We start from the raw sequence: 9,481 nt of genomic DNA on the forward strand, positions 1-9,481 counted from the left end.
TCCGAGCATTTCATGGTTAAAAAATCATGATATATATGTATATTAAAAACCGGATCACACAAGAAAAATTGATCTTGCATGTACTAATCTGAGTGAACATAGTCTTCCACTGAAATTTGTACTGTAAGCCCTGTGCTTGATGATGGAATGCTTTTAGGGAGTCATGTTGCAATACAAGATATATGTGGGCTGCTGCTGAAGTCTTTGTAGATGAAAGTTTCTACATGTGAACCCCCCAGACTTGACCATCCTCTTAACGAACAATGAGTTGGATGGCAATTGGTTGTATAAAGAGTCACATGACACAGAATCATTAAGTGGGTGTAGGAGAAGTTGGCCTACTAAGATGTAAGAGACATTTTCATCAGGGAATCATCTTTCCCAACCACAATTTTTCACATTTAGGACTTATACAAGCTTGAAGCCTTGAACAGTACGTTGTACGCACCAATGATGCACGTGATTTTTTTTCTCATCCCTTGAGACCTCTGGCAAAAGCAGATACACACTAAGCATGGCTGGAGGGGCTGGAACTTGGCTTGACGTGGGTTTTCACTTATGCCCCCCAAAGGCGTACATGTTTTCATTTCCTGATATAGGTAAATAAACAGAAAAGGAGAAGGGAAAATCTAGAATGCTGAGAGAGAAATATTATCCAATGTTGTGTTATATACAAGTGTACATTGCCATCGTTTGTGTCAAAATATATGTTCTTGGGTACTAAAATAACCATCTATGGGTATATTGTCAAGCAAATCAGACCTGACAAATATGAAATTCATTGTGCATACTTTTTGAATGAACGATTTGGATGCCAAGATATACAAGTATATCACACTTTTATAAATGCTAAGTGACTATCCCGGCGCATGACACCATATAGTGGTAGAAAATAAAGTTTGTTTCTCATTAAGTTTATAAACTACATTAGTCTACAAATTTCATGAAAATCAATTCCCAGTGAGGTTTCTCTTTTTCTGTAACAAAAATGGATTTTCTAAGTGGTAAAGTCTTGTGTGGCATCTATCTGTTAGTCCAGGTTGAGCAGGTTGAATGTAGCCAATCCAATGACTTTGCAAAGGGTGGAAAAAGAGAATAGGGACCCATTTGTTTCATAGGAAAGGAGGTTGGTCACGCTGGAAAAGACACTTTCCCTTGGAATGTAAAATGAATGGGTCCAGTGAGCAAGCAGCAGCCGATGCGGCCCACCTTTTCCCATGGGGCCTGCCTGTTTCTTGTGAAACTCTTTTCCTACTCGGTTGGGGGAGTAGGGTTGGGAAGCCGTTTCCCATGGAAAAGGGATCCCCTGTAATTTTTCGAGGGATGTGCCCTTTCCCACGAAAGGCGTCGTGTGAGGCATGAAACAAAGGGACCCTAAGGAAATCAAGCATAAGAAGACTTTCACCAGGCCTTTCAACCAATACTAAAGAGCATTTCATTATAGTTCCAATTTTTGTACCATATTATAGTTGATTTTAAAGTACAGTTTTGTGAGAAAACCCATAGAGGGAGATGAGACTCCATGAACCAAATAAATAAATAATGTTGTCTAGATGTGAAGACATGTATGCTTTTCCCTTTGAGACAATAAACTCTTACTAGGAGCTTTTAGAAAGGATAATGCATGGAACCCAAAAAAAATGACCATAAAAAGCATAACAGTCCATGTTTACTCATGGTTCTGTTGTAAGGTAGCCAATAATGTGTCTTTTGCTTTTTTTCAAAGGATCCTCAAACTGGCCAATCTTCATAAAGCAAGTTGGATACAGTTTTGGATTATGGGCTCTTGCTTCTTTTCAAAGGATCCTCAAACTGGCCAATCTTCATAGAGCAAGTTGGATACAGTTTTGGATTATGGTCATGTCATAGTTGAACCAATCAAAATCTAGCATGTGGCCCCTAGAAATGGAACCTCCCTTTTCATCAATACAGCCATAAGATCCAGACCAATATCCAGCCCCTAGAAGACTGGACCTTGAATCATAAGCAGATCCATTTTAATTAGTCCCTGGATCTGAGGAGGTTGAACCTAGAAGTGTTTTGGTAATTGTCCAAAGTTCAAAGTGACTACTGTCCTACAATTTATGCCCGTAGACGTGTAGGAGTTGGTCAAACCCAATACCCGAACAGCTTGACCTGAGGTCCTATTTCCCATTGTCCAGTTGGACCCAGATCCATGCACGGATGGGCCTATCGGCTTATAGGAAAACTCCATGGCAGTGGAACCCTTTTTTGTTTTCTATGATAATATTTTCAAGAAATTCATTGTTTCTTTTCTATTAGACAAAGTCACTCTTAGCATTTTTAGTCCATATTTTTAATCCCTTAATTTTGGACCAATGTCACAAATCTTGATCTTGTGATTTCAGGGAAAATATCATATGATAATTTATATTTTTTGGAAAAAATCTCAAAATAAACATCAATGAATATAAAATTTAAATTGCACGCACATATATAAGTATAAAGAAAATATAAAAAGCTGCAGAAAATATAAAAGGTGTTATGATAAAGTTCATATTGCAATAAACTTGTGATAATTTCAAAACAGGCAAATTTTTTATAATATTACTACAGATTCAGGACTATATTGGCTTAGATCCAAGGCGGGTAGCCTAGTGCGATGTGGTCAGACTGTTTGACGGGCAGCCTGAGTTCCAATCCCATGGGCGTCACTCCCTGCTTAAGCTGAAGCTTGGTGATTCCCTGGGATCTAGGGGTAAGCTTCGGAGTATTACACTAACAGGACAGCGACCCTATGTCCATCAAGCTGAGCCAGCTCTGCGCTTGGGTCTGTTTCTCTGATTAAAATATTATGTTAAAAAACAATGTTTTTCAAAATATCATAGAGGTAACTCATGAACGTCACTAAAGAGTTTCGATCGGGTGCAATATGATTGCACAAATATCTGTGCACTAAGCACATGATTGCCCTTCATCAGGCCTTGGTCCCCAAGATGGAAGGTGATCAGGTGCTTAATGCACAAATATTTGTTCCCTCATATTTCACATGATCTTTTCACAATGTGAAACCCATGAGTGCATATACATTGCTGTGTAGCCTAAGCTCGGTGTAATCCTCGGTGGCTAAAAGGGACCTGAGGTTTTTGCACCAATGAGCTTGCAAGTGAGAGGCCGTTATAAAAAATAATAATAATTAGATTTTTTTTATTTTTTATAGGCAAGCTGGGGTTAGGCAGACCACTACCAATTATACAACTGTACCATTAGGTTTTGGACATAACGGATTTGGGTCCAACCCATTAGGTGACCCGGTTTGACACCATTAGTAGGCCACATAATGAGGTGTTAATGGGTGGCAGTTACGTGAATGTGGAGAGATCACATTCTGCATCTTTCTTTCATTATATAAGGGGGTAGGCTGCCATGAAAATGATGAGAGATTCATAGCTATTAGCCTATCCCATATACCACATAAGGTTTACGTTGTACAGGGTCCTGCTCACCGTCGACCTAAGGCCTAGGCTCATCGTGGGTGTCAACCGGTTGAGGAGAACGTCGAACACCCGCACTCGCACGCCATGACATCTTCAGGTACGCTTTTGTGTATGATTTTGCAAATACGCCAACATTGGGTTATGGGCCCACCATGCTTCTGTTGCGTGGGTGCAGGGCCTTTTGACATTTTTTCTGGATTCAGATCACGCACTGGTACCGCTGACCGCATGTCGCCATGGGGTGACATGGGTCACCGGTCATTCCAGCAATCTATCGCAAATGGCGACAAATGATGGTGATGCCGAATTCTCGGCAAACTGTTGTTGTGGGGCGACAACAAAAGAAAAAATTAAATAAATATTTTTTTTAACCTCTGTTTGCCTGGGTTGTTGCAGTGGCCATCGAGGGAAGGCATCGCCGCTATGTTTCGCCGAGAAGAAGGTGGTCATTGGGTCGCCGCTTCACCGGCATCCTTGCTGACAAAGTCTCTCGACAACATAGGTCATCATCGGAGATCCAGGAGGGCGGATGCAGGTCACCATTGCCGACGGTTTTCTGGCTGGAAGGTGCTTGCAACTGCACATCACCGTGGGGCGACGTGCGTCAGGCTGTGCTGATGTTGTTGCCATTAGAATCCTGGGGGGGGGGGCATCGTCGGTGGCCTTCCAGCTGGCTGCTGGTGACGACGACTGTCCCGATGACCTTCTATTTAAAAAAAAAATAGAGGATCGAACCCGTGCACCATTGGGTTGCAGGGTGGTCGGCCTGTGTCGGGGTCACCGTGAAACATCGTCGAAGGGGGGGAGTTGTTTTCGCTGGATCGCCAACGCCCGTCTGACGACGTGCGGCAAACAGGGTTTTGAAAACCTCCATCTTCAAAACCCTATTTTGCCTCTTCAGTCGTCGGGCTAAGGTTTCGGCTGGTGGCATTTCGTCAAGAAGATGAGAGCGTTGTGGATAGACAACGACCTTGCTGATGTGATGCTGGGGTGATGTCGGAGGTGCGTCGCCGGGGATAGGTGACTGTCGCCGGCTAGGCACCAACGTCGGTCGCCACACGGCGATGTGGGTCGCCGTGGGGCAATGAAGACAAAGAAACCTTTCAGTTTCTCAGAAATAGTAAACAGAAACCCTCGGGTTTCTGTTTTAATACTGGATCGGGTCTGACGTATTGACCCGGTGATAGGTTCGATCCAAACCCATTTTGGGTGGATTGGGTCTACTATTTCCATTGGATCGGACACAGACCCATAATGGTTTCGGGTCTGGGTCTGATCCAGAAAGATTCGTGTCCTTTCTGGACTGGGTCAGACCCGGGTAAAGGTCGAACTGAGTCAGACCCGAGTCAAGTTTGGATCGGGTTCAGATCGGACTGGGTCAGACCTGGGTCCAATTTGAACCGGGTCAGACTCATGCTTCAGCAGGGTCTAGATCATGATTGGACTGGATTGGATCCATAATAGAGTCCAAACATTATTTAAACCTGAACCGGATCAAGAACTGATACGACCCTTTTTGGGATTGGTTTAGAGCCATTTTTTATTGATTCCTTTCAGTTTTTCACCGGTTCCGAGATGCTAAGACCCTATTTTCATAAATATATGAAGATATAGGGATTTTGGCATACAATTATAATGTTTATGAACTTTTGTTCAAACTTGACACTGGTTCATAAGATTTAGAACTAGTTCAAACTTTTTGATGACCGGTTGGGGCTGTTTCAGACCGGTTTAGAGTGTTTCCAGACCGGTTCTAACTTGTGGATTCTGGGTTTTACCCATATGAGCTTGCATTTGTTATTTTTCATGCTTTATAAAGTCTTTATTTCAAAGAATGCATGACTTATGTATGTTGATTCATGTGTTTTATGTAGGTTAAGTTATGCATAATTTTTAAGCATGAATTATGACTAAATTCATGATAATTAGTTTATGCATATTAGTTGTAGCATGAACTTGTATTTTGTCATGAATATACATGCATTAAAATGTGTGCATGAACATGCTCCATAATATTAATATGCTTTTGGTAAAAGATCTTGATTGACTGATTCATGTAATCCTCAAAGTGATCTGAGTTGTGTTGATTAAAGACTCTTTAGACCGTATTAAAATTTGTTATTATGATTGTGTGTGAATTTATGAAACATCGATTCTACCCAAAGGTAGGTTATTGTGTTTCAAATTCACTCAGGGTGTTATAGTAGATGTGTATTTCATGAAGCATGTTCGTAGCCAAAGGTATAGTGCTGAAATGTTGTTGGTTACATGAACTGCTAGTTTTACCAACTGAAGTCAATTCTTTGAGAATTGAAGAAACAAAACAACTATAAGTATTGTTGTTTCCACCAAAGTTGAACGATAATGGCTCAAATATGCTTGTCTCAGAAAAGGTGAATAATAAAGGGTCTCATATTTACTTTTTCAATATAAATCTCGTATAGAGTGATTTATCTTTTATTCATACGGAGAATAGAACAGTCATTCTGTAGGCTGTCTATGAGAAGTGGGAGCGCTTAAAATGATGTTCATGAGAAGTGGGAGTGTTCAAATATTTTAGCATGTTGCTTTTGCAATCGCGAGTGACTTAGAATATTTGAGGTGTCATCTTTCACTGCAAGACAGTGAAGAAATTTCTGAAATCCATTGAGACAAAAATTATTGATTTTATACGAGATTTTATCTCAGGCCAATTGGATAAGAAACTTCATTATGGGTCTTGGTATTATGAACTTACCACTAAGGAACTTTTGTAATAATGAAGTAGCCATGTCTTTTTTAAATAACAACAAGAGCTCAACCTCGTATCGACACATAGAGTTAAAATACTTTGTTGTTAAAGAAAGGGTCGAGAATAATCTGGTATGTATTGATACAATTTGGACGAAGGAAATGACTGTGCATCCCCTTACTAAAGGGCTAGCACCGAGATTGTATTCCTAACATATAAAGGGGATGGGTCTTTTTTATTCCTTCTGATATATGACAATACATTATGTGATCACATTTGTGTATATGAATTTGATTCTTTGTTAGCTTTGTATCTTGTTGATTTTGCATAAATGATCTCTCATATGGGTTAGTGAGAATAAGAGAATAACAATATTAAAGGACAAATAAAATAGGTAAGAGACCAACATATTCATAAAAGTAATTTCAACATGCTAAAGTACTAAAGGTGAATTATAGTGTAGTACATGAAAATATGATATTTTATAAAGGAGTGTTCATCTTCATGAATCATTCTTGTGATAAAGGATAGCATGTGAACTCACATAAAGAATTAAATCGAGATAACGTTATAAACCTCAATTTAGTGCAATTTTGGTGTCAATGGGTTAAGTGGGAGAATGTTGGACATAACAAATTTGGATCTAATTCATTGGGTGATGCAGTTTGACACCATTAGTGGGCTACATAATGGGGTGTTAGTGGGTGGGAGTTATGTGAATGTGGAGATACCACATTAACGTAACTGTCTCTTTCTCTTATTATATAAGGAGGGATAGGCTGCCATGAAAATGATGAGAGATTCACAGCAATTAGCCTACCCCATGTACCACATAAGGTTTACGTGGTACAGGGTCCTGCTCACCGGCGACCTAAAGCCTGGGTTCATCGTGGGTGTCGACCGGTTGAGGAGGACGCCGAACACCCACACTTGCATGCCATGGCATCTTCAGGTATGATTCTGCAGATACGTCAACAATTCTTTGTTTTTGTGGCCTCGAGTGAAAGGATGGGTGAAATCTAGAAACAATTGAATCTTTTTCAACTTTGTGAACCAAATCAAACCAAGGATGAGACTATTTTAGTTGTCAATTTCATTTCGACTATGTCTTTGTCAACTGCACAGAGGACCAATGACAGACAACTAAGGCTAGAAAATGAGACGCATAAGCTCGTGGTTCAGCTTGACTCGGCCCATGAAATGTTCGTCACAACAGGGGAATCGGTCTCAGCGAGCTGAGCTACTAGCCGCTTGTTTAGTTATCTATGCCAAGTGTGAACAGCTACAATTCAGCTTGCCTGTTGTAGGCCCGTTTATATATATATATATATATATATATATATATATATATATATATATATATATATATATATAGAGAGAGAGAGAGAGAGAGAGAGAGAGAGAGAGAGAGAGATGCCTAATACATTTTAGTCTACCCATCTATTGGGTTTCTGAAGATCTTTTTATCATGTTTTTCTTAAACCTGACAATACAGATACATTCTACATGCTTTTTATAAGACTTTTTCAGTCTACCCATCTATTGGGTTTCTGAAGATCTTTTATTATGTTTTTCTTAAAGCTGACCATACAGATACATTCTACGTGCTTTTTATAAGAATCAAACTCTAGGATCGTCAGATTCCGACACTGATAGGTTTTATAAGGTTTAAAAAATCAATGGTATAAGATTTTCATAAATATTCAAGGCTTTAATATCATATTTTTTATTAAAAAAATTATGATCCAAGCATTTTTTCTATCAAATCGATCATGCCAAATACATCTTAAAAAACCTGAAAACATCATTGTGGTAGACAAATATCACTTTTCATATATATATATATATATATATATATATATATATATATATATATATATATATATATATATATATATATATATATATATAGAGAGAGAGAGAGAGAGAGAGAGAGAGAGAGAGAGAGCTGGGCAACCCTTAGGTGTGCAGTTACCTACAGAACGCTGAGCGTCCATCACAGATGCTCAGCATTTTTTTCGTTAAAGTTCTTTCTTAAAAAGGATGAGTGTGTCCTTTATAGGCTTTCGTGGCACTTTTTGAGCGCCACTAAAAGTCTCAGCAGAATTAGGACCTTTAGCGGCACTCAAAAAGTGCCACTAATTTCTTTTCAAAGTGAAAAAACTTGTTTTTTCAGCATTTTTTCATTTTTTTTTGTGCTACCTGTCCATCACTCCCTGCAATGGACGGCCAGCGTAATCCTGTAGATAACCATGCACCCAAGGGTTGCACAGCTACCACTTTATATATATATATATATATATATATATATATATATATATATATATATATATATATATATATATATATATATATATATATATATATGTTAAACACTTAAAAAATGTTTTTTGAAGCCAGCTAATAATAAACTTGGGCTTTGCTCAGCTCGTGGCGGGTCACAAGCCAAGCTTGAACCGCCCAAGCTTGGCTCATTCCACTTGTTCACCGGCCCTACAAACCAAACCTTAGAATAAACTGGAAGTCTTTTGAATTGTCACTGGGCTAAAAAATCACACTCAGCTGGTTCAGCTTATTTACCAGCCTTCCAACCAAGCTTTAGAATAATTAAGCTGGAAATCTTTTACATTTCTACTGCGACACCCTCCTAGGCTAAAAAGTCACACGAGTCTACAATCTCATGTGTTGCTTCCCCCCAACGTGTCGTTATCTAACAAAGATGAAAGCTCAATGAGAAGGGCCAGGGAAAGTGATGCAAAAAGCATCGAGACGGGACAATGCAAGAAACAAGGGCACAACATCCATATCGTATATCCCATCTCTCCTCCTACAAACGTAGGGCTTGCTTCCTTTATTTCTAAGTTAAAAGGAAAAGGGGATGCCCTAGGATGTGTCCCCCACACACACTCTACGTTCATAGCGCATATACAGTTGCCATAGGATAACTAAGGCAGCTTTTTGTGGGGAGAGAGACAATAACACAACTGATGAGTCTTCACCCTTGCTCTAATGGTTGACACCCTTAGCCCACACTACAAGACAGACATTAATTTGTGGGGCACCAATTGGTGTAGATAAAGGACAGGGCCAGTGCTCTGCAACAGTGAAAGCTTGCATTTTAGTGGGTGCCGGTCTACATTGCGGAGTTCGCAAGCAACAGGTCTATGTCCCGGTGGTGGCCCATGAGTTTGTACTGCATGCATGTCACATGCAATTAACAAGCTGGAGGTGTACTTGCATATCATGGGCCATCACACTCTTGTAGGTGAAAATGTGTTTTAACCACCTTGGG

The sequence above is a fragment of the Nuphar pumila genome, chromosome 1 (assembly GCF_984573655.1).
Source record: "Nuphar pumila chromosome 1, dmNupPumi1.hap1.1, whole genome shotgun sequence".
Classification (NCBI taxonomy): domain Eukaryota; kingdom Viridiplantae; phylum Streptophyta; class Magnoliopsida; order Nymphaeales; family Nymphaeaceae; genus Nuphar; species Nuphar pumila.